The sequence below is a fragment of the Apodemus sylvaticus genome, chromosome 15 (genome assembly GCF_947179515.1).
Source record: "Apodemus sylvaticus chromosome 15, mApoSyl1.1, whole genome shotgun sequence".
NCBI classification, from domain to species: domain Eukaryota; kingdom Metazoa; phylum Chordata; class Mammalia; order Rodentia; family Muridae; genus Apodemus; species Apodemus sylvaticus.
The window spans coordinates 56,699,510-56,726,666 of NC_067486.1; the positions used below are offsets into that span (position 1 = coordinate 56,699,510).

Consider the following 27,157-nt stretch of genomic DNA (forward strand, 5'->3'; position numbering starts at 1 on the left):
AGATCCTCTTAGGTAATCAGTAGGAGGAGGAGGCAGAGATAGTAATTAATGATAATAACACATATATTAAATTCATAATGAAATATCTCTGATCTTATCCACATATCATGTTTAATCTTCATCATGCTCCCATTTTATATATTGGAAAACAAGTTTAGAGAAGATAAATGACTGGCTCAAGGTCATGTCTAGTAATTGCATTTGAAGCCATAGCTTGTGTCTTCTCTGCTTTGCTAAGTAATAGGTAAATGTACATGAGCAAAGTTCACAGAGGCAGAACCAAGGAGCAGTATTACGGTATACGTGGAAGATGCAGCTAAGCCTAAGGAACTGACCTGGGCACAGATCTGAAGTAAGTAGGTTCAGAATGGATGGAACAATCCTACATGCATCCTATTACATCTCAGGGATGTAGATCTGAGAGGGAACTTAAGTATTGTTGATATTTTAGATGTATAAATGGATAAATTTCATTTTCTTAGACAGTTTTGTACATTGGGGGCAAGAAATATAGCCTTACTAAAATTTCCTCTCTGTAATACTTAGCTTGAGGAAGGGGAGGTGGGGAATCCTACCTGTAAAACAAAATACTTTTTTGAATCACAAATTTCTCTAAGAGGGTAAACCTCATCCAAACCTTCTGATAAATTAATGATATCACCAGCTCATCTAACGAAGTGGGAAGCAAAGTCTGGGGAACAGGGAGAGGAGCAGTGGGGTGATGATGGGGGACCACAGACACTTTGCCTAGGGATACTCTTCAAGGTTTCATTAACATCTTCAACTTAATCCTGCTCTGCATTTCCTCTCAAGTTTTGGTAGTAGGTAGGACTGATTTAAGAGCTGAATAGAATGCCCTAGTTTCAGTACCTCTTCAATCAACACTCTTTAAAAAATGGAATGTCAAAATTACCTTGGAAGTTGATAATTTTAGATCTCCAAATTCTAATCTATCAAATTATAAGCCGGTCATCTTAGTGTGTCATATCCTGAAACCAAAGCCTTTTCTGGAAGAAAGTCTAGAAAGTGGAGACAAATTGGATGTCTTCATCCTGGCGTTCCTTCTTGTGCACCCAGTCTAGCATACTTGAGTTTTCATGGGGCCATTAGAACGTGCACTCTGTGAATCCTTCCATGTGTTGGAACCATATGAGCTACAGGAAAGTTACATTAGGAGATAGGGGAATAGATAGGGCTGGGTTAAAGACATTGGCCTCTACTCTAGACCAGCACTGGATCTGTGAAGAGTTACTTCTGAAAAGCTTATATATACATTGTGACCAGGGGCAGTCAGAAGCAACACAAGGACATGACTCAACAAGAACTGCAAAAGCTCTGAAATCAAGTGCAGAGCAGACAGACACCCTTGAACTATGGGTATGGAGATAGTAGACCCTGGGTGTGGCTGGAAATGAGCATGTGAGCCTGCAGCTCAGCTTGCCTGGCTTTCTTCCTCTTCCAACCCCCAGTTTGTACCATCCCTGAAGGGCTCTAAATTACAGTGCTTTTCAAATACATTTCAAATATATATCATCTTCTAACTTAAAGGAGAGAGGGGAGTATTTTGTTATACATGAACTGATTTTTGACAGTAAATTTGCATTTTGGATATGTTTTCTCACTTATGAGCTATGGAAATACACATTTTGTCTAAATATTGATAAAGCTTTAGAATGAATGTATGAGATAGGATGAACCTAGCAGGTTATGTAGCCCAGGCTGTATATCACAATCATGCCAGGAAGTTTAAAACAAATAGACCCTTCAACCTTGGCTCCTTCCTCTGTCTTCTGCAAGCTGTTCTGACATAATGTCAGTTTGGGCTACATGTAGCCAATTATATGGACCAAGGATCTTACCAGTTTCTTCATTTGACTTATGAGTGATCTAAGAACCTGAATGATAAGGAGTCCAGTGACTTCTCTATGGTTACAAAGGAATACTTTTTATGTGACAATCAAGATTACAGATGATATGGAACTGGATTCCTTAGATATATTAGAAAATACTTTAGATTATAGTTTATGTTCAGATGAATCAGTGATTCACTTTTCTGTAAGCACCTTGCGTGGCATCTCCCTCCTAAGAACAGAGAAAAAGGGAGAAAGGAAGGGGGGGGCAGAACCAAGAGCAGGCAGCAGAAACTGACATGAAATAGGCCACCCGCAAACTCTACAGGCTGCAGCGATTAGCTCTGTGCCTGCACTCAGTCCAGTGAGGCAGAGATGACTCCAAAGGCTCATCCCCAAGCCCCACTTTCCCTCTGCCCTGCAGTCTCCCATCTCCCAAAGCCCAGCAGGCAGCTCATGGATACCCAGAACAGCACTCAGTGTGTATGAAATTAAACTGGTGCTCGCCCTCCCAGGCCTGCCCCTCCTCTGCTGCCCTGCTTCTGTTTATGGGTCCACTCAGGCTTAAAATCATAGAGATGTCTTTGGTGTTGAGCTCTCCCTGGCTTGCAAATATGATGCATTAATTCTCTTCTGCCATGTGTCATAAATCAGTGCTGTCTCTGCTCAGTCCCTCTGCCCATGCCCTACTTAGGGCCCACACTGCCTTTCTGCCTGGATTGCTGCGAGTCTCCCACCTTTCCTCTGTCCTCTGGTTTCTCTCCACTCCAATCTGTTTTCCTCACTGTTGCCAGATTAATCTTCTGGAGGCAGGGCTCTACTGTGTTACTCTCCTACTGAAAACTTTCAACAGCTCCCCTTTGTCCACTGAAGCAAGTTCAGGTTCCTTGGGCTGGTTTAACATCCGGGCCTGTTGACCCCAGGCCACTTCATTTCCACTGCTCATCTTCTCATGCTCCATGCTCTACTTAAACACAACCACTTCTGGGCAGATTCTTTACTCCTTTGATTCCTCCACACTTTGCTTATGGCTTCAGAGATGGGCTTCCCTTTAATCTTTGTGTGTTCAAATCCTTGCCTTACATGGTGCGAACTCATTTGCATGTCTATGGCAAAGCTCAAGGCTAGCCCTCCTCTGAGCTCCAAGAATACTTTACCCATACTACCCATCTTTCTAATACAGATTCCAGCAAAGTAGAAACATATCCACCTCTGCTGCCAGGTGACAGCTTCTCCGAGGTAGGATCTGGGTCTCAGTGCTGCGACTCTCCAGCACTGAGCACACTGCTGTGCTTTTCATGAGAACAGGAAAGTCGTGGCATTACACTCAGCATCTTCTCTACCAAAGCAGGTTAGAAGTAGGGAATCAAGGAAGAAATGAGACTCTCAGAGGCTTGCTTGTTCAAAAAGTAACCTGATAGCCAAAGATGAGACATGAAGACTATAAAAAGAAGATACTAGGACTAAAAATATTACTGCAGTTCAGGGGTAAATAAGACGGAAGCACGCAATCTTTTAGAATAAGCACCGTGTGGTTGAGGCTGCATGGAGCAGCTAGGAGATCACAAATAACGCTCAAATGTACACTGTCAATTCTGCACCCCATAAGCACAAACAGAAACAGAAATTTACTGTTGCTCAACACAAGAAATATGAACCATTTAGAATATTTTGAATTGTGGCTTGTTCTAAAAAAACTATAGGCATAAAATTGAGGCTGTACCTCAAGCTTGAAATTAGTAATATAAGAAATATTTACTTAAAGAGGGGGGATAAACTTCTGTTAGATGGAATATTTTAGAACATAAGCCAAATTTCCATAATGAAGCCAGGTAGATACATTCTTTTTATATCTGAATATGTATACATATTCTTCTGAATATTAGTAAAGTATTAATTTTTTTAATAAAAACTACCCATGGTAAACAATTTGAAAATATACTAAAAAAGTAAGAGAAAATATCTAAAACCTCCCACATATCCAGGATTCGCAATCTCTTACTTTTAGAAAATGATTATGATCAAAACATATGTACAATTAAATTAGTTGGCTTTGAATTAAATATATACAGCATAGCCCATGTCATTCTAAAATATTCATAAACATTTAATGTTTCAAAAATTCTATTTAATGGATATGCCATACTATGTTTAAGCATTCTTCTGTAGTTTAACATCTAACTTATCTCATATATACATTATATGTGTACATAGATATAAATTTAACATGAGCTGGTAATTGTAAAAGTGAAGTGATTCACAAAGGTTCACTATGACATTATCTCCATTTTTGTGTACATTTAAAATGCCTGTAATGAAAAGGTTATAAACGTAGAACTATACTAGAAATAATGTACTGTAAGTGTGCTTCATCTCTATTGCTAGGATAAACATTTATTCTAAAGATACCATCAATATTAAAATAATTTGGATCATTGTGGAGCACTATCCCAAGAGTTACTATTCTTATTTTATAGCTAAATAGTCTGAAGTTTACTGATGAGTTAACTTACCCATCACACAGGAATCAGCAGTGGCTATTCTCACATACAGGTCTGAGTCCCAGAAACACCCTGTACAAATGGCCCTTGTCGTACTCTGTTGTTCAAAGACTTGGGTCATTTTCATTTTCTGCTCTTGTTTCAGAGTTTTCTGAAGCTTAGGCTCCAACAACCTGCTACATAGACAAAACTGGCCTTGAACTCCACTCTTCTGCCTCTCTCTGTCCAGTGTGGGGCCACAAGTGTGCTAACTGCCCAGCCTCAGGTGATCTAATCTTTACTCTTGGCGCAGCTTTGAACTGTAGCCGAAATCTGTCCCAATTTTGGATGCTTAAGGGGACTTTTGCGAATAGTACACTCCTTCTTCCTTTCTTTCACTTTCATCAGCATTATCTATTTAAATATTTTTTCTACAAAAGAATTTTGAAGAAATAAAAAAGGGCACTCAACACAAGCTATACTTTAAAAATGCACACATATCTCATGGTCTGAAAAGATTACACATAGCTTGGTTTTAAACAACCACTTATAGTTAGTACATCACATAACAATTTCTGAAATAAGTCATTATTAAACAGATATGTATTTTTAAAGTAGTCCAAATTTACATATATCACTGTAAATATCTGACAATCTGCATTTGGAAGAATGCTGTGAAAGTCTCAAAAAAGGGTTTTTTTCTCTCCAAACTTTATGTAAAACCAGCTATTGATGGTTACAATTAAAAATACACAGAGTGATGTGAAAAACGGGGTCTTTTGTCCTAGGCTGTGCAATATGCTTAGACCAAGGCATCGGGCAACACTGGGGATACTGCAGTTCCTTTGCCCCAGACAGACATTTATGCATCTGTATTATAAAAAATGTGCCAGCTCTAGCAAGCTCACAGTACTGAGCAAGTGCTAGAGTCACAGCTGGGAGGGAGTTTGTCTTTCAGGGCTGCCTCTTTTTACTGGATTTTTTTTTTTTTTTTTGCATCTTCTTCCCTGGGGGGGCCACAGTGGAGCGTTTATTGAAGAGGGATGAGAAGGAAAGAGTTTTTGTGAGTTCTATTTTGGATTTTGGTGAATAGGAATGCAGGGAATTTGCCAGCCTGCTACTCAGTTATACTGAAACATGATGCAAACTCAACTCAATTTGGAGCACAGAAGGTGCTGAAAAAATTTTCTGAGGAGGTCTTGAAATATCTAAGCTTGTCTTCCAGGAAGGCCTTATAAAAACCATGTCCATACAGAGGATGCTGTTGCAGGACTCCTCGCAGCCATGACCTCTTCACTATCCCTACACCTAGCCACGATGATGTTAAAAAAACTTCATGCTTTGTGTAGGGTGTAGTCGTGTACATCTACAACTATAGCAATGGCAGGTTGAGGCAGGAGGATAACTGAATTTAAGACCTGTTTAAGCTACATTATGAGTACCAGGCCAGCCTGTTCTATATAGCCAGTCTGTCTCAAAAAGTAACGGCAAACAACAGTGCTGCCCGCAACTCAAACAAATAAGCCCAAATGTGCGGTGTATCTTTTATCCTCTAGGGACTATTAAGAGGAACAAGATCTTGTGTTAAACACACATGTGGGTCTATTTTACAGTCACTTCCACATAGGTCTACTATTAAAGAGCACGGAGTTAAAATACACAAACAAGTTCAATCTTCCTGTTTGTATTGTCTAGTCTGTTTTCAGTGTCCTGGGCTTAGGTATCCAGAGTAGTATGTGTCCTCAACACACATTCATATGGGCAAGTCTCTGGCTGGGTTTTGCATTGGATACTGTCTTGAAAAATGGTTCAGGTTTCTAGAAACTGCCACACAATTTTGTTTTATTTGAAAAACTGTTCAGAAAATGCATGTAGGTCATGATGGCAGGTAACAGACCATTTCTTGAGCTCATTTACTGAAGTGCTGAAACAAACAGAAACAAAGTCCAGGCTAAGGAAGGACTGAGTGACACAATGATAAAATAGCCCGCTTCAGGGTTTATGGACAGCTACAAGCACCCAGGGTAGCAGTGTCTCCAGACCTTGTTGATACAATGATGTACTCAACCTCTGCTTCTAGACATTGGATCGCCACTGGAGGAGCCTTTCTCTAGCTCTTCTAGTTTTTATTCAAGATGCCCTTGAAATTAGATTTGATGAAAAAAATCCTTTGTTCCTGACAAAGCATATGTATATTGTGGCATCACTCTAAATCCAAGGATTGGTTTTAGCTCTAAGAAGAAAAACAATTCCAACAACCTCTCATGCTGAGATTTCTCACGCTGGTTCTCAGCACAGAAGTCTTTCTTTGCCTTTTTTTTTTTTTCCTTTAGTTGCATAAAACCTAGCAAGGTTTAAGTTTTCCCAGCAAGGAGAAAGTGTTTTTCAGCTGTTAAAATTTTCAGATGCTTTTTTTGAATTTGGATAAAGCTCAAAAAAAACATGTTTGTTTTAAAATGTAAACCGTTTTATGTACAGAGGTTTGCATAGAAAGAAATGCTACTGCTCCGTTTAAAGGTACTTTTAGAATAAGGAAGTAGCAGGCATGTAAGCAGGCCTAACTGTGAGCACCGCATTAAGCATTAACATGAAGCGGATGCTCTACGACAACTAATGCATGTATTTGCTGCAAGGATCACTTACAGCATAGCTAGTGGATGTGTTTCCATGTGAGAGTAGAGGGTGGCCGAAAAGCATCCTGACAAAAAAAAAAAGCTAGTAGACTTTCTAAAGGCCTTTGGCTGGAGCTACAAGACACACCTTTGCCCTAGGCCAGTTTGATCCCTTAGCTTGTAGACTGGACCACAGATAATAAATACAACATACAATAATACTTCAGGCATTGCGATGGTGAGGAGTCAGGCTGGTGAGATGGCTCAGTGGGCAAAAGTACTTACTGCCAAGCAAAAACTGACCTTGAAAGTTCTCTCACTTTACATGTACACTGTGGTGTGTGTGTGTGTGTAATATTTAAAAACTGAGGAAACACAATGAGGTATTAGTCGAGATGAAGAGTTGAGAGTCAGTTATGAGAAGGCTGTCACTTTTAGGGAGTCTGTCTTGTCACTCTTGAATTTTAAGCAGATGGTAGACATATGCTGGTGGGAGCAGATCTTACCTTGACCTACAGATCTTTATGATTCTCAAGCCTTTTTATTGATGACTCATAGGCAGAAACATGTTTTACATTGTGATTGTGACTGTGTCTGTGTGTGTGCGCGCGCGCATGCGCGCGTGCATGTGATGATTGTTTATGTCTGAGCATGTGCTTCACAGATGGTAGTAGTAACCAATCTACCCAAATTTCAGATATTTAGACCTTTCAAAATTCCACAATATCTTACATTTTGGAAAACTGAAGACCAACACTCAGTACTGTATTGAATTTCTAACTTCTAATCAGACTTTCTAAAATTAAGAAAAGTCCTCACTCCGTGGGTTAAGACACTTGTTAAGCTTGACAACTTGAGTTTGATCCTTCTAGAGCCCACAGTGGAAGGAGAGAGCCAATTCACATAGTCCCTTAACCCATCCTCTGACCTTGATAATATATGTTTGGCTCAGCCATGCCCCACTCCAAAAATAATTGAAAAATTTAGAAATTAAAAAGAAGCCGTGTTCTTTTGAGTTAGTCTCTATAACAGCACCTCAGTTACCCTTCAATAGTTCGTGGGCAAATCACACATTTTCTTTGTCACACATTTCTTGAGCTTCTTCTATACCTTATACCACGAACCTACATCATATTCCGAGGTCAAACATTTGTCAGTTGCTTTAGGACTCATGGTGGCACTGGCTGATAGAGAGTTTGTATAAAAGGAAATTATTCAGACTAATAAAACCTGTTTACTGTTTTCCTGTCTGGCACGCACGCATCCTAATGGCTTCTTTTCTATCTCTTATTGAGGTGTGGTCCAACTACAAAAAGTACAATTTCATTCTTATTTACTTTTCATATTTAACCTTAATTAAACATGTTATGACTGTAACTCTGAGATATTAATAAACCATACTCCTTGAAAGTAACTTTGCCACAATGAAGCCTTCCTTACATTTTTCTTCATGCGAGAAAGAAAATTTATACAAGTTTTTTTTCTGGATTTAGAAACCCGGAAAACTGACCATTATCTACTTTACAGTGGCTTTGAAAATAAATGAGATTGAGCATGTGAAATCCAAGAGCTAGATTAAATAAAGAGCACACAGCACCACTCAAGGCAGCACGGTCTCCCACTCACAGCCAGAACGGAAGACATACATGTCCAGCATGCAGACAGCAGGCCCTAAATATTCACCCTGAGCATCTTTAGGTGGGACGGCCCCAGTCCAGTAAGAAGTGTTACATAACTCCATGGCTTGAGCTCTACTCAGTCTCTTACGTCAGTCTTCCAGAAACGGGTTAACAGTGCAGCCCAAGGATGTAGAAGGCTGAGGAAGACAGAACTGGGCGAGAACACGAGACTCCCTCTTAACATGCAGGTTATGGGTTAAGGTCATAGAATTAACCGGAAGAAAATGAAATGCTTTGAAGCCTTTAAATCACTTTAAGTTAATTTTTATTTTGGAGTTTATGATTTGGGCATTATTAAAATACAATTGAGTACTGTTTCATAAAGATAATTAAATTATAGGCCACCTTTTCAAAGGGCTTTTTTGAAGTCTTTTAGTTTTTATGGGTATAGTTATTATGGCCTGTACAAAGTCACTCCTCCTTCCAAAGCTCCTATTTCCTACACAAGAACGTGGTAAACTGGCTGATGCACACTGGCACAGGCAGAGAAGTAACTGCTAAGGTCATGCAAATGGGGACATTGCAGCTTTCTGGCTTTGGAGACCAAAGGTTGCATAAACCTGAGCAGACAGCTTGAACTGTCCCTTCTCATGCTTTACGTCATTTCTATATGGAACACTTCAGTTCTCTGAGAGTATATGTATAAATACACATCTGCTAGTGTTTTGGTAACTCTAAGTTACCTAAATTAGTTTTGATCAACACTGTCGGGTTTTTAAACCACCGTAATAAAGGCAAGTTTCAAAAACACAAACACACTCTACAGTACATTGTGTCCTCTGCTGTTCCAAGCTTCAGCTTCAAGACAAAAGGAAGTGAGACCTTGTCATTTGCTAGCTGTTAATAATCAAAAGAAGATCTGCCAGACAAGCTCTTCCAGGGCTCTGTCTGTCTGGACCAGGTATATACTGTGATACACAAAGGGCTTTGCAGGGGGAGAAAAATGAGTGTTCGTGGACAATGATGCAGCTTTCTTAATTAAGATTTTCATTACTGATACATACATTAAGTTCTGCAACTGCAAGAGCCAAAGCACTGTCATGTGCAGGTAGATGTCCCTGATTCCATCTTCAGGCAGTAAGCTAACACATATTAAATGTGCACCCAGCAAATGTTGGGACCAGGAGAGCACCTGAAATATTTCTGTGGGGATACAGAGAGGCCCATTAAAAGCAGATTTGTAATGCATCTAATGGGCAGAAGAGAAGCCCAGATCAATAGAGAAAGTGTGCGTGTGTTTGTGTGTGCCTGCACATGTGTCCCTTGAGGCCCTGGCACACAGAGGAAGGTATGCAGATGATAAATGACCTAGGAATAATACCATTGTAACAAAATGAAGAGCACTTACTGATGAGTATTGCTGCGAATGAAAATAACACGAGTAATCTGGATAGTTTTGGAAGATAGTAAAGATTCCAGTTCCTGATTTCATACCTCCTAGATCACTCAGACCCTGCACTCACCAGTTCAAGTCATTTGTGGATGCCAAGTTGAATACTATTCTGATGTAATTATATTAATGTGGTATAGAGGAATCTTTCTTTGTAGAGGAAGTCATAGTTACAGAAATGATTTTGGTATAAAATGAGAACAATCTAAAACCTGACATTGTCCTAACAAATGAGTGTGTAAAGCGCATGCTTTGTCAGGGTTTGATTTCAAGAAGCTCTCAGTTAGCCCAGGCTGAAGCCAGCCTGCAGCTCTACAGCCTTCTTTTTCTAGACTCCCAGGTAGTCAGGACTGAAGGTGGCCTTGAACTCTGGAACCTTCTGCTTCTACCCTTCACTGCTGAGATTACAGGTGTGGCTAGAGCACATGCTTTTGATTCCATCTTGACTAATTCATTTCTGGGTGACCAGTGCAGTAAAGGTTATTCTGGCTACTATTTGCATATTTTCCTGTTTGAAAGCCCATGAACATTTCGGGTAGGTTCCCCATATAGAGCTTCTGTCTTGATGCTAAAGAATACACCTTTTATTGAGAAAAGCTGAAAGTAACCAATATGACTATGCTGTTTTTCATTTCTTGGCTAGTGATGGAGAGTGTCCTCCTAAACTCATATACTGAAGTGAAAGAGCCAATGTGCTATTAATGGGAGGTGAGGTCTAGAGAAGTGGAGAGGAGCTTGGGGACCAGAACCTTCATGCACCGACATGATCCTAATGTGGCTGTAGGAGGGAGCTGCTGCCCTCTCTTTGGCCACATAAAGATCCAGCACGACAAAAAGTACAATCTCTGTACTTCGGAGTACAGAATCCCACATCAGAAAATGAGTCTGCCGGAACCTTGATCTTGGAGATCTTAATTCCTATAACTATGCAAACAAACAGGATTTTAGATTGGACAGTCTTGGATATTTTAGTATTGTGAACTAAGAAGATGGAAAAAGGATTTATCTTGAATATAAGTGAAGAAGCCACTACAACACTGTTTTCTAGGAAAATAGTGTTGATCCATAGCTCAAAAGGATATCTTCTAAGTGTTTGCTTTAGTGGATTAGATAAAGGGAGACACTCCAAATAATAGCGGTTGATAAGATTTCTGTCAGTTTTCTTCAGATTCAGATATTTAAAGCAGTTTTCCAGATAAGAGTCTATATGCTTGAACTGCTCCTGCCCCTTATGAAGAATTGGGGTGAGTGACCTGGCCTACCCATATATTCTACTGAGAGTGTTGAAGAAAGTGGAGGGACACACACAGACATACACAGATACATACAGATACACACACACACACACACACACACACACAAAACACACTATCCAGAGGTACTTTACCTACACTAGGTAAGTTATATGGTGTTTAAATTCCTTGAATTCTTTACCTGAAAGTGCAGTGCTGTAGGCCTGTGTCAATGGATGGTTGTGTAGAGCTGCTGATGGATAGCGAATCAAGTGGATATGATTCAAGCACGGTGGCCATGGATGGATACAGGCTCTCCCTCCCAGATAACCTGATAGGTGGTCTTACACTACTCCTTTTTCTGTGTCCTTGATCAGTATGTGAGGGCTACTCTGATGGATACTATCAAAGGACATCAGAACACCTTTTATTCATGTTCTCTATTGGACACCTGATTCTATCACCTAAAATAAAGAATGAGTTTTAAATTAGAGGTGATAATTGTGTTCCATGTACCAAAAAAAACCACAGATTTATGAGGCGGGACTAAAGGAGAACCTGTTTTAGCTTTTCATCATGTAAAAAGGCAACGATGTTAACTCTAAACAAATATTGTGAAATTAATCTCCAAATAATGGTCAGGAAAGGATGCTTCATTTGTTTTCAACACTTCATACCAGAAGAAATGATGAGCTAGGATCTAAGATACAACACTTTCACGGACACAGTCTGGAAAGGGAAGAAAAAGTACCCTGGAACAACCCGCCCATCTATCATCTGCAACCGCACTTCTTGTGCTGAAGGAATGTTCCAATTATCACTCAAACAGCTTTGTACAACTCCTGCTCCTTTGAAAAGCCCAGAGAATGTGCCCTGAGAGCACAGATGCTCTCTATCCCAAATCAAGGAAGACAGCCTGTCACAGTGCGTACTGGGGCTGCGGTGGCACTGTCACTGTGGTGCCTGCCTCTGCTTTCCCAGAGTCTTTCACTTTCCCCAAGTTGCTGGAAAACACACTGCACTTCATTAAGTATGTAGTAATCACAGGGAGTCAGAGGCGGAGGGCAAAGGTGAAGGGTGCCGGTGAGATGGCCTCCAGCAAACATCCAGAACTCTACCTACATCAGGTGGAGAACAGTGTCACTCCTGCCTTGGAGACAGGGATCAGGCAGCGGCCCCAGTGTGCATTTCCCACTTCCCAATCATTGTTTGATTCTGACAGGAGAGAGCACAGAAGAGCACTGTAGACTCTGTGCTTGTGTGAGTGAACTATTTGGAGGGTGGGGATGCCAGATAAACACAGGAATATGCACAGCAGCAAGTGCGCAAGTGCTAACCCCCCTGAAGAAACACTTAAGTTTCCTGAGTGTTGCTTTGTTCCTCATAGCACCCAGTGAGAGTAGTGAAGTTGGGTGTGGCTGTCAGAGTTCTGGGAAACAGAGCCTGAGGTGACTGGCCTTAAAAGAATTTAGAGAGCACTGTTTTTTGGATTAAAAAATGAGGAGGGGGACAGTGAACAACAATAAAATGAACAATAATAAAACAATAATAATAATGATAGTAAAATAATAAATAATAATAATAAAAAGGAGAATGAAGATTAGCTACCACAGGCTGTCAACTGCCCTTTCCAAATTACTTTAAAGGCTAAAAATTTAAATTAAAAACATAATTTTGAATAATATAATAATGATTTAAAATAGTAAAAGTTTGAGGTGCTGAAGGAGGTGCCTCTCTTGTGCCTCTCCTCCCTCTGCCCTTCTTTCCATTTCCCTTCCTGACAGTAACTTCAGTAGTTATCTCCTACAAGAGTAACCTGAACTGTAATTGTTGACACTTAACCAAAATAAGATACTTCCTTATCTTAGGCTTGCCATTTGTGATATTTAGTAATAAGATTGGATTGCTGGTTTCTCTTTAATCAATTGAAAGAAGATTGAAGCTGTAAAAAAATGAAAGCTTTTCTTTGAAATATAAACTGTCACACTAAGAAGCTAAAAACTCCCTATTGCATAAAATAGTTCATTTGGTGTTGAAAAGATAACAATGCTGGTTACATATATATGAGAAATAAAAAACAAAACAAAACAAACTTGAGGAAAGAGGAATAGGAAGAAAAACTGGATTAACAGAAGTAACCAACTCCCATTGATTTTTTCCTCTAGAAGGGGCATGAAGTAGACTGAGTCCAATGTAAGTGGATTAGGAGAGATCAGTTAAGAGTTTGGTCTCAAGGTTTTTTTGAGCCTAGGAGATGAACTTTTGCAAAATTGAGAGTATATTAGTATCAGGATCATGAATATTAAGAGAGTTTTATATATGTGATATTATTGACCTTAGTATTTTATCTCAGTTGTTTTCCCAAAATTTCTAAAAACTCAACTAGTTTGTAGAATTTTAGTCATTCTTTTAATAAATCTTAAAAATTTAGTTTGTAGCTTCCATTTGATAAGGAGCTGATATTAGAAATAATAGTAGGGTCTTACAATAGGAAAGATCCACTAATGCAGCTGGTGGCTTCTTAGACTGGTCTGCTTTGACTTGTGGAATCATCTATTGCCTTAACATAAGCCTTGATGAGTGACGTTAGCTATATGGATATGTGATGTAATTCCCACAGTGCAGGCATTTTGTAACCCTTTTGTGACCTTGTTATGCATATTTAAAATTGTGTTCAAGTTTTGCTTTGCTGTATAATAAAAGGCCATTTCAGAAAAAAATAATAAAAATTAATCATTGAAATCTAAAAGCATATGCTCTCTTAATAAAAGAATTTAAAATTTTTATATTTTTGTTGTTGATTTATAGTTTCTCTTAAGGTATTAGAGAATTATCAGAAATAATTTTCCAGGTTAAAAAATTCTCTGTAGCAATTTTTACTTCCATGTAATGAAATTTAATAAATTTTAAAGTATCCAGGTTTGGGTTTTATGCTTGGAAAATATATTACATATTCCTAGTTAAAAAAAAATACTTTACTTTTGAGCACATAACTAATGAAGATGCAGTAAAAGGGGTAGTATCTTTTTTTGTTGATGGAAGCATAAATTGATGGAACCTTACTGCAGAACAGTGAGGTGACATACATATTTTATTTTAATAATTCCTCGGCTTTAAATTTATCCTAAGAAAATTATCCATAAACTGTGTTAAAGAATATGTGTGCATGTGTGCATATAAAGACAGCTATTGTGGCAGTATTTTAAACTAAGGAAACAGCTCTAAGTATCACAAGTGTCCGTCAATGAGCGACTCAGTCAGTATATTCTCCATACACTGGAGTACAATATTGCTGTCAAGATCACGCAGGTCTGCATTTATTAGCATGGCAAATGACTTACAATACTGAGTGGAAAAACAGACTACAAAAGTTATTTTTGCTAACATTTTAGAAAGAGAAAAAGGAGAAATAAAAAAGAAAAGAAACGGATAACTTGCTATGCATGAAAGTTTATTTCCCATGTATTTATAGAGATTTTCTGTGGGCTGTGAGATTTTGAAGAATTTTACTATACAAATTAGTAAAAACATCTATGTCTTCTTAACCTTTGAGCTAAGACCAAGTGTATAAACACTGAAATGAGCATAATTTTTAGAATGAAAATTTAAAGCATCTAATTTGGGGGGAAGAAAAGTTTAGGTAAATCCTACTACTCTCAAGTCCAATCTGGTTTTCCTAGTCACTCATATTTCATAGGTGCTTCCTTTTCTTTTTTCTTTTTTTTTCTTTAAGATTTATTTATTTATTTTATGTATATGCGTACACTGTAGCTGTCTTCAGACACACCAGAGCAAGGCATCAGATCTCATTACAGATGGTTGTGAGCCACCATGTGGTTGCTGGGAATTGAACCCAGGACCTCTGGAAGAGCAGTCAGTGCTCTTAACCCCCCAAGCCATCTCTCCAGCCCCCACAGCTGCTTTCTTAATAACTGACACTACCTGACTATCTCCCTGGTTTGTAACATGACACCTTGCTTCAGGTTTCTATGTTCCATTTCCACAGTTTGATTATATATAAAGCTTTTACTTTAAAGAATTTTAAAATATAGATGTCTAAATACTACAAATAACCTATACTTGTAGATCTCTATTAGGTTAAATTTTGGGTGTTTTATAAGGTAGGAGTTTATTCAGGTATTATAGTGACATTATAAACAGCCTATAATTATGAAAGGGAATATTTACTGTATACTATTAAGTTAAAATATTACAGACTTTTATACATTCTATGGTTTATTATCTTAAAATCTAGAGCAGAGACAAGGTGACCAAAATATGTTAATGGCAGTTTTTTACTACATAGTGAGTGGGGTTATGGATGCTTTCTGTTCACATTATACTTTCTTGATATTTTATGATAAATGTGAATTATAGAATCATGAAAGAAGTAAATATTTAAAAAAAATACAGCTGCATCACTCAACAGCTGCCAGATTCTACCCCAGATGTATCTGCAATTTAGTTTTGAGTCGAATGGTCCTAATGTCCCTTTGTAAAGGGAGCTAGCAGACTGGCAGGAGCTCGGACAGGAAAGGCCTCTGAGGCTCCCTTTCTTCCCAGGGGAGTTACACAGAGCTTGGCATCTATGAGCACAGGAGCCTTCCTTCCTTCCCTCTGATGCCCTGGGCATCTTCTCACATTTCTAGCAGGAGCTCAAGTGACCTACAGTACTTGGTATGTCTCCAGGTCTGGAAGCCATTTGAGGAGGTGGAAGGTGTTTTAGTCACTGTTCTATTGCTGCGAGGAGACATCATGACCAAAGCAGCTCTTATAAAAGACAGCATTTAATGGGAGCTGGCCTGCAGTTTCAGAGGTTTAGTCCATTATTGTCGTGGTGGCACACAGACAAGCTGGAGCAGTAGCTGAGACTTCACATCGTGATCCACAGGCAGAGAGGGAAAACCACTGGGTCTGGTGTGGGTTTTTGAAACCTCAATTTTCCCCCTCTCCCCACCTGGGGTGACACACGTCTTCCAAGGCCACACTTCCTAATCCTTGCACATTCTCCTCACACAGTGCCACTCCCTGATGACTAAGCGCTCACCTATATGACCTTATGGGGGACATCCATTCAAGTCACCAGTAAGCACCAGAGACTTGTTTGTTTCTCTCAAATGGGGGGGGGGGTCTCTTGAACAAGAAAGATGAGATTTGTATCAGGTCTTCTATGGTTCACTAGTTTTCTTTCTCTTCTTTCTCTCTCTATTTTCCTTCCTTTTTCTCTTTCCTCTCTCTAGTCTTTCTCTCTCTCAAATCAAATAGTCATTTTTGTGTCATTAGATGCCAGTTTTTAAAAATTAAGAGAAAACTCACATTTTACCACACCAGGTAGTTTATGTACTTATTCACAATTGATCATATACCAGTAAAATGGTGGAAGAAATGAGAATTCAAATGCAAATGTATGCACATTTAGTCAGATGGTAGAGAGAATGGGATCTGTAAGGCACCTCCAAAACAGCTAAACCAGCTGTAGGGGTAAAGCATGAACACCCGTCATGACTGGCTCTGCAGAGGACGGCTGGGGAGAGGAGAAGTAGCTGTGTCTTCTCTGTACCGAGAACGTGCTGCTTTGGTCAACCTGCAAACCCTCTTGTGCCCAGAACTACTTCAAACCTCAACGTTTATCAGATTTCCTCCCCACCTCCTCTTGGCAGCCTCTCACCCCTCAGGAGCCATTATGTGGGAAACCTCATCATTTGTCAGCATCAAACTATACAAGGGCTGGCATCTGCTCTTGCTTCTTCCTTCAAATAAGAGGTGCCCCTCCTCTCACGCTCACATTCTAGTCTTATAAAGAACCATCTAGTACTAAATATGGTGTCTTCCTCTCTCTCCTGTGCACTGAATCTCTCCTCTCATCTGTAGGCTTCTCACATGCATGCAAACCATCAATGCTTTCATTCTCAAAACTTCTTTGGACCTGTGTCTGTCTCAAGCCACCATGTAGTTCATTTTCCTTGCTGTCACAGCAAGGCACCTTTTAGTTATCCATATTTGCAGTCTCTGTTTCTTCACCTCTCATCTCCCCATTTAAACATAAACAAGTTATCTTTCTACCACTCCAACCAAGTGGGTTTTGCTAAGGTCAACAGTAATCTACATACAGATTCACTGAGTGCACGGGTTTCAACCTTGCCCTTCCCTGTTCTCTCAGGAACCACTCTTCCCTTGCCTTCTGTCCTCATGTTCCCTAGAACCCTACAACTCTTTCAGCTCTTCCCTACCCCACATGGACTTTACTGATTTTATTCCCCCCTCCCCCAGCTAACAGTAAAAGTTGCTTATGTTTTTGTTTTGGGCTTCTCAACCAAGACCTGCATTTGGGCTTTTTTATTCATTCCAACAGCATTTTTTACCACTACATACTGATGACCTTGAGACCTCTTGCAGATGTCTTCATACTTCTTTTACAGCCATAACAGCCAGAACTCTATTCCCTTCTACTAGGTTTTACTTAATCGACTTCATTTTTGCTTGCTTCCTTCAAGTTCTAACTAAAGCAAGGTGGAGATTCTGAAAAGCCCTCAAAATATAGATCTTAGACAAACAATAGGGCTCTTGATTGCGAGCCCGGTGGTGCCCATTAGACAAGTGGAGCTTTGCTTGTCCCACTGGCCCCGGTTTCAGGTTATTACCTTACTTCCCTGCCCTCTTGCTTCCCATGCTATGGGTCTTGGGGTTAGTAAGAATGTACCTTCTTTATACATAGCTTTCTAATCCAATCTCACTTCTTTCTTACCTAATTTCCTATTCTTCCCCACAGAGATGAGTCATCCTGTTGATAAGAGAGTCCTTGGTTTGCGTTTCAAACCAGGTCCAGGGGACTATCAAACCACGTATGGACAGGATTCTACTATCTTTCTTCTTTCTTTCCTACTCAGAATAGTGACATTAGTGACCTGGCAAGGTGCTGTTCATATCTTCATACATCTTCTCATGTTTTTAGAAGTTTAAAGTGAAGGCTTGAGAGTCACAGAGCTCATTTTGACTTTACCACTATGTTACACCTTCCACCCAACAGTTATAAAATTATTTTTTCAGTTATCATTTTTATTGTTTGAAAATTTGTGTATTAACTAATGAATTTCTATTGTACATGTGTATATGATGTGTGTGTGTGTGCATATGTCAGAGGACATCTGTGTGGAGGAGCTTCTGTTCTTGTGCCTGTATGTGGGTTCTAGGGATTGAATGTAGGCAGCCAATCTCGATCTACCGTTCCTTCAGCTAGAGGATCTCAAAGGCTCTTTATTTTCCTCCTCTTCTAAGATCAAGTCTCAGATCTTGACTGAGGAAGACCAGTGTTACTTCCGGACTACTTCAAGATTCCAACATTCAGGTTATGTTTTTGCTTCAAATATCACTGTTATTCTTTTTCCTTTTTACCTTTTATTCATTTTTCAAGGTCCACCTGAATTGCATTTTACATGAAAAATTTCAGCCGATAAGGAGAATTTTGAGAATAAAACCAGAGAATAGTATTTTCTGGATTTATATCATTCCATTTGGAATTTGGTAATTTATTGTCTTATGCACATATAAAAATCACTCAACAGTTTAGCTTCTTTTCTCAACTCACTCTCAAGTTCCCTTATTACAAGCAAGCACAGCAACTATGTATTTTAACTCCATTAAACATGTTTAGTCTTAAACAATGGCACATGCTTAACATCTTGTAGGATGTGTGTGGTTATGACTTGCCTACTGACCAGGCTTTGATGTGAAGGCCCAAGTTATAACTGATAGGAGGTGGTAGACAGGCGGTTTCTGAAAGAACAGGTCAATGGCCAAGGAACGCAAAGATGAATCCAGTATGGCAGCCCAGTACTGCATAATAAGACCTTGTCAGAGACAGAAACAGCATGGGAGCTAAAGAAGGAAGAAGGACAGAAAGGAAAGAAAAAGCTAGCATAAAATTATCATTAAGGCTAATATCTCTCAACTATGTATTAATCCTCTCTTAAGTTATGCTTTCACATTATAGTATACTCTTCCATTTACTCTTATGGGAAAAGTAATACTTGGCTCAATGATAGAAAGGAAAAGAGAAATTCAAGCAGAGGAAGATAATGTTTCTGGTTGTTCTGTGGTGTACAGTGTACTTTAGTTCTCAGAATTAGGCAAAAGATTAAAAAACAAATAACAACTACAATCTCAGGGTGGAGGTGGGGTGAAGAGGAAGGGTCTTGAAAATGGTATCTGAGCAATAAAAGGCACAGAATATTTTAAAGATCACTGAATTTAATTTATTCAACCTAAATGCATAAAAGTACAGGTGGGGACATTATTTATGCAGGTATATGCAAATCACTTTATAAAATAGGCAAAGCCCTTCTGCTTTTTATAAGTTGCCAAGGTGGTTCCTGATATTTTAAAAGCTATGCACCTTTAATGTAATTTCCTTAGAGTTGGAATCCCTTATAAGAATCACAGTCTTTGTGAGAGCAGGTTTGTTTTACCCTCTCTCCTCTGGGACATTTTACAAGGCTCTCATAAGCATCACAGAAAGAGAGGTTTCCACAGAGATGAAAATTCCCTTGGAAATTGCTGAGGAACAAGTCACAGTGTTCAAACCAGAGAACATAGGCTTTGAAAACATGAACCCATCTGACCCCTTGAATGGAGTACAGTGAATTCCTGAGCTCTGAAACATGGGGCCCGGCTGTGCATGCCATATTGGTGCTCTAAGACTGGCAGTAGGTTGGCTGTGGCATGGTCTATTTCAAACTCCTTCCCAGTGCCCAGTGTTGCATGTTCCCAGATGACATTTGGTTGGCAGAAGCTGGGCCTCCAAAGCTGGCAGTCTGGAATGCAGCCCACTGTGTTTTGACAAACACATAATTGACCATCTGATCACCAGCCCACGTTCTGCACTCAGGTCACTGGGGGATCTGGGTTTTAATAGGTCCCTACTCTTCATCTTGTGCATCTTCTCAAACCTTTCTAGAAAGCAATATAGAGACAACGTAAACACACCCACGCATATACTCCAGTTTGCAAAGAGAACACGGTACGTGAGACACAAGCTGCTGAAATTCTCCTTTAAATTGTCCTGGCAGCCCAAAGTGAACGAGAGAAAAGCACACTTATGGTGAACTCTAATTCAGAGGGAAGGAATGAATATACTGAATTGTTTCAACACCCGGCTGTGCATAAGTTGCAATTCAGTTCAATGGCTTGGAAATTTTGCTTAGAAAAAGGCAGCAATGGAAAAATGACAGGAAATCGGGGATTGATTGACTTTAGAGAGCCATTATTTAAAAGTGCTTTTGTCTCTTATATTCTCTTTCCTCCTATCCCCTGATCTCTGTGGGCAGAAGAACCCTGTACATCCCAAGACTAGCAGGCAGCAGCAGCTCAGCGCCATGCTAACCAAGGCCTCCAATGGAACAATCATAAGGATGGGTTTGGCCATAAGTTTGGCACCACAGTCACATCAGCCTTTCTCCCATAGGGCAAGGCAAGGATTGTGCAGCAGGCAAAGATATGCTCGAGTTACACAAATATTAATGCCTGAGTCAGCACTGTGAAGTGACCTCTCCTCTCCATTCACTGCCCAGCTCAGGTCTAATGCAGGCTCCTTAGGTTTCTTTAAAGTATCTTCAGGGATCTAAGATGCAGTCTACACTCCTTTGCTTGGCCTTGGAGGCCCCTGTGACCTGACTCCTGTCTGTCACATGATAGCACAGAGAGGACTCAGTAGTCAGAGCTGGCTGTTACTTGGTGCCTCCTCACTTTGGAATGCTCTTGTTTTCTCTGAAAGTGAGCCCTTTGCCTTCTCTCCTCTCAGCCCACTTGGTAGCCCTGGTCACTCCTTCCGCTTCACGAGTCAGCTGGAACCTTCTATATAGGTAGGCACTTGGAGATCCCTGCATTCCAGGGCCAGCACACCACTGCCTTTACCCACATGGCCGCCCGCCCTTCGAGAACACTGGGAGGGCTTTTTTCTTTCTCTTTCTGCACTGCTGCGGGGCAAGCCCAGGCCTGCAAGCCTGCTCTACCTCACTGAGCTACAAGACCTGGAGCATGAGCTGTCCCCTCAACCCCAGACTGTGCCATTCTTAACCAAAGGTGGCATTGTTCATTTATCTTGGAGTTCCCAGAACCAAGCACTGTTACAGGCTTTCCATAAATGTTTGTTGACTAAAAACTAAATAAAGAACTGTGCATAATTAATCAAAACCAAGCCAAACAGTAGCAGTAGCTTTTAGAAGCATGGTAGGAGACTACTAGAAATCTAATGAAGGTGGAAAATCCCAGCACTAAGGCATTTTCTGGTGGTCTCACAGGGGTTGGGGAGCGGCCTGGGTGAAAGTTAGATGGGGCAGGGCAGGATGGAGGCTGTGATGTTTTTTAACAGAGATTTTTAAACACCCCTTTAACACCTTTCTGATGATTAGCTTTTAATATTGTAAAGGACTGGCAAGAGAACATATCTGGGTCTGAATTTCACAGAGGCCTCACTGACAACAACTGGGCTTCCCAAGCAGGGCTAGGCTGTGTCATCTGCTTTGAGGCAGCATGGTAGGCTGTCGAGTTTTCCTTTCTGTTTCTGCTGAAGAATAATGGGACGAAAAACTCTTGCAGGAAATTGTGGCAGCTATTCAACTCCTATTTAAATCTGGGTCAATTCCAGATGCGGACATCGGATATAGTGCCAAGGACAGAAGGTCAAACAGGCTGAGTTTTGCACCTGTCCAGAGGAGGTCATTGAGGAGGCACTTGGGAATGAGAGGCACTGGGGGGGGAGGGGGGGTAATGTTCTGGTTTGTTCCCAGGGAACTTTTCCTTTGCTCTTGATGGGCCTCTCGAGCACCGCCCCTGAGCCATCAGCTGCGTCCGTGGGGGCACTTGAGGACACAGGACTGTTACTGGCTCGTCATCCTGCTGGCATAAAGGCAACTTGAGGATTTCTAACAAGTCAAGCAAGCAAGCATGAAGCCTGGCTGGGGGTGGGACAAGGTCATGAGTATATGAATGGACTATTAGCTTGTTACTTGTTTTTTTTTCCCAGCCTTACTTTGCTTTAAAAGAAAAAAAAAAAATTCTCTAAAAGCTGCTCTGCTGATGTAGTACAGAATTAGTTTCATATTTTTCTCTGAGGCCGACACGGTCTTTCAATCAGAGGCCACCCCACTTGATTTCTACTAGGTGACATAGGTCTTCTATACGGTTTGTATCTGATGCTTGCCCTGAGGCACTGACGTCATAATAGCTGAGCTAGGCGAGCAGGAGTTCATCCTGCTGACTCATCTTGGTGATGTGAGGATTAATGCCTTGTCTAACACTGAGCTATTATGCGAACTGTTTTTACACAAAAGAGCTGCTACAAAATGATTTGCCAGTCAGAGGACTAGAAATATGCAGTGCTAGGTAACAAAGGGGAAGGATAGGAAGACAGGTAACCATGAGCATGCACACTGACATCCTCCAAAGCACTGACCCACTATATCAACACCGAGAATGAACAGGGAATGAGAAGGCTTAGGGCCAGGTAGGACCTAGCCCTGTTATATAACAGCGCCAGTTTTTGAGGAGTCTAATCAATCTCCTTTCTATGTCACATAAAATATCACATTTGACTTTAGCCTTAGCATCTTTCCGTGCATTCTGCTTTCTTAAATATGTTTGCTACAGGCTTCTAGGAATAATGGTGAAAGCCACACACATGCGGAATCAGAGACTTCCTCCTTTTGGTGCAGACCACTGCATCACAGGAACTACCATGGAGCAAAGACTTGGGGAGGTTGTTTGTTGGCAACGTGCTTGAGGTACAAAGGGAGATGCAAGGGCCAGAACACCCGTGGTTACTTAGGACATGAGCTGACTGCCTGTCTCTGTAGGATTTCTTAGGCGGTGCCTTCTGGTAGTGACTTGATGATTTGGTATCCTTGCCCCAGAATCTCCTATAAGCAGTCCAAAGTAATATTTATCCAAATCTGCTCAGTGCAGCCCAGTTTAGTCTTTAAATAATTAATATTCTCTTTTTCATTTTATATTAAGTTTTGTTTCCCCATTTCTTCCTTTTATTCCCCTAAAAAATTTCCTGTCTTCTCTGAAAAGAAATGGCACATTCTAAAAACTTGCGGGCATATTTGAATCCTGGATTTCTTTTATTTTTCTTCCTAGACTTTATAATTTTGCACAAATTTTTAGCCTATTTACTTTCCAGGCTTGTACTTCTTGGTAAAAGGATATTATAAATTTTGTCAATAAATGAAAGCTCTGATCTAGAAGTTAAAATTAAAAATGGTTGGACCTAGGGACGAGTGAATAACTGAAGAATAAATAATTGCCCATTGATTGACAGAGGAGCAAAGCCCAACTGTTGCTGAGATCTGGCTGTGGACTGTAAGCTTCAGTTCAGAAGAGCAGCGACTTTTGCAAATAGCAGCTGCAGCAAGGGGAAGGGCAGTCTTTTCAGAGGACAGTGGCTGGGCTGCCAGCTCCCTCACAGGGGGCAGCTCACCAGGATACTTCCTGACCTGGATCCAAGCAAGAAAAGCACTAAACATGGATGCTAGACACCACAGTGAAGTCAACTAGGAATACAACACCAAAACCCAGAGTTTTCCCCAAAAATACTTATTTTTTTAAAGGTAAAGAAGCCACTTTTACTCACATGAAGAGCAGGGACAGGCAACAGACTGGTGGTCAAGGGACTGAAAATGAAAGAAAAGACAAAGAATTAAACACAAAATCTAAGGGGGGGGGTGAGGCGGGGGGACGGGGAACACAAAACCTTGAGATGGGACTCATTGCTTGCACATTTTGTCACCTGTTGTCCCAAAATCATTAATGTCCAACTTCAGCAAGTTTCAAGAGCTGCAGCCTTGACTGAGGCCAGTATATTCCTGTAGCAAAGGACCCAAGACTTTTCCTGATGTCACAGGACCTCTACAGGACAAGCACTCTAGGGGCCAGTCCTGTGCACTGAGGTAGTTACTAGTCCTGCTTGTCTCCTCACATCCCTAAACTTTAGTGACAAGCTCCCTATTCAGATCTTCAGTTACACTGGCTGCACTCTACGTGTGCAACGGCCACAAGTAGCTAGCTATAGTTTTAAGGAACAGCATCCAGAATGTTTCTGTATTGCAGAGAGTTCTATTTTTTGATGGTGATATTGTGATGGGTGGTTGGAATGAAAACATCTGTACCCAAACACCTTCAAACAATAAAACAATAAAACAAATAATCAGTTATTACGGGAATGCCACCATAGTTTTGATGGATACTCTTCTAAAAGAAGAAAGTAAGATAACAGAATTCCTTCTACCGGGGCCCCAGATCACATCAGATATTCAGTGCTAAACTGTGGCTCCTGACAAGGTGATCTTAACCACTTCACATAAAGCCGCCAAAAGTATCAAGATGAGTTTATCAAAGAATATAACCTTGAAGGTCCAGATCACATTGAAAAAGGCCAAAGCAGAAAACTAAATTTAGGAGGCCTCTAGAAAGTTTTCTGGACAAGTGCAGCATGGTAGAGGCTGCTCTAAAGAAAGGTTTCCCCCTGTGTGGTCAGCGTGAAACCTGCATGGGTCCACGCAGCTGTGAATGGCGATGGTCCCTGTGGGACAGGAAGAGTTCAAAAGAAACTCTGCAGCCTGGCTCACAGTTCACACCAGTGTGAGAGTTCACACCAGTGTGAGAGACTCCTGAGAGCTCTTGTGCTTTAACTTACTTTCTCACAGAATTGATAGGGCTAATGAAAATTGCAGAAAAGATGCTTAGACTATATATGAATTATTGAAAGTATTTACAAATTGGAAATACAAATAAAAAGACTAGTCTTCAAAGACTGTAGTTTTATATATTCATGTCTACAAGCCAAGACACCAAATCACTGCACTATCCATGTTTGCCATTTATCTCCCCTCCCTCCTCTTCTTTCAATATTCTGCCCCCCCCCCCACTTCTCCCTCCTCCATTTTTAATCATGATTTATCTCTCAAGAAAGGAAAAGGGGAAATATGACTAGTAACTTCTATAAAATATGCTCAATTACCGCTTATTTATTACATGTTATAAACCAAATAAGACTCAAAAATAGATTATGATCTTTGAAAACTATATCAGTTGTTTATGTTCTTATACCTAAGCAGGTAATTTTTCTATATGAACTCCAAGGAGCACTTATTCACAAAATTAGAAAGTTATCAGATTGACCAACACATATGAAGACTAATAAACTATCTTCTCTGATGTAAAATGATACACAGCCTCCCAATGATAAGAATCTAAGATAGAAAAAATGCAGTGTATGTCACACTTTAAGACAAAAAGAAGTTAAGTTGTAAATTTTGGGGGATATAAGTTTGTTCTAATATATTAACACAAAACAAAAAAGATCCCAAATTTAATACTAATGTTAAAAATTTAATTTTATCCTTCATGTAAAATTCATAAATGTCCATAACTATCAAAAGGGTCCTTCCTTCTTGATTGAATTGCAGTCTGATATGTGATTTTACAAGATGTGTTAATCTACATAGATTTACTTTTGCTCAGTTGAAAATGTTATTTATTGATGTGTGCCATTTCCATCTGAGTGATAGTCATCTTATATGTCTGTAAGGTTTTTTTTAATATGTAATGGAAAGAATTAAGTAGAGTAGTTTTGCACAGGATTTAAAACATTTTCATTGACTATTTCAGGTTCAACACACAAATATGTAGCAAAGGATATAAAACTATAAAGGCCAAATAATTCAGGACATTAAAACCCAGCAGTGGGCACTCACACCAAGTGAGGGGTGTGAAGAATAACATGTATTCATGCCTAATCTTAGTTTTGTGATAGCAAAAGTGTCAACCTCCAAGGACCTATTGTAATTTAACTGTAACTGAAAAGGCTAATTCACCTAATTTAAATTTACATAGTGTTCTGGGGCAGTGGTTTTCAACATTTAGAGATGATGCAGGTTCTTGGGGGAATCCTTTTCCCCAGAAAGCTCAAAACAAGTGTCAAGGAGTGTCTGGTTCCAAAGAAGCCCAAATGTATGACTCCTCTAGCTGACTACTTATGGCGTGGGGGCGGGGGGATGAGTAGAGAAAATTCTCTTTGAATTGTCTTCAGAAAGTTTAAGCCAAACATAAGCTGAAGCCAGGAGTAAAGAAAATGTTAAAAATGTAAATGTAAAAAAGTTCTAAGTTGGTAAGGATGTGTGACTAGAGATACAAGCTCTTTTAAGGTCCCCTAGACATCCATCTGCCTGGACCTTTATAATATTTCCCCATTCATTGTTATTAGCATACATTAATAATATGAAATAATGGGCTCTGTTATACTTTGTCTATGATGTATATAATTTGCTTAGATCATTATTCCCCCTTTATAATTCCTTTTAAAAATGCCATAGAGAAGTTTCCACAATGGGTAGAGGAGTAGGGAGTGGAGAAATGGTAGCAAGGGAAAGAATTCCTAGCTCAGTGCTGTGGTTGCAGGCATCTATCTGGTAAGGAAAGGTGTGTCTAGTTTGCATACGTGTCAGCCCAGGGATGTGCAAGAAGCAAGCTACAGGGGGTACACAGAAGCACCAATGCTAAGACATGACAGTTTTCCTGAAGGGATGTTTTTTTTTGAGTATAAATAACTTTAACTATTCTTTGTACATATATCCATTTCCTCATTAACTTTTTCCTTGGATGTTCTAGAAGGAACAAAACAGATGCTCTTCTTGGCCTTGCATTTCTTCTAGTTCAGTAACACAAACAAGAATATACTGAGGAGTGAAAAGAATCAGTGTGCATTTTCAGGGTAACACCTAAGACCTCCCTGAAATGTCCTGTCTGGGGCACACAGGGCAGTGTCCCAGGAGGAATGCTGGACCATTCCAACTCGAGGACTGCCCAAGGGCAAGTGTGAGAGGCACTGTCAGAACGAATCCCTGAACCCACACTATAGG

At 40.1% G+C, this 27,157-nt stretch overlaps 1 protein-coding gene across 8 annotated transcripts in view; it reads right to left on the minus strand.

The window, feature by feature from the left end:
- Zbtb20 (zinc finger and BTB domain containing 20) overlaps positions 1-27,157 on the minus strand; it is a 786,764-nt gene that overhangs the window by 147,140 nt on the left and 612,467 nt on the right. For 7 of the 8 annotated variants that reach the window (XM_052158175.1, XM_052158178.1, XM_052158177.1 and 4 more), the window contains one exon: positions 23,872-23,911. The gene's annotated coding sequence lies outside the window, so the exon portion shown is untranslated. Of the gene's footprint in view, positions 1-4,363; positions 4,648-23,871; positions 23,912-27,157 lie in introns of those variants that run through there. The other variant, XM_052158184.1, reaches the window with a different exon arrangement.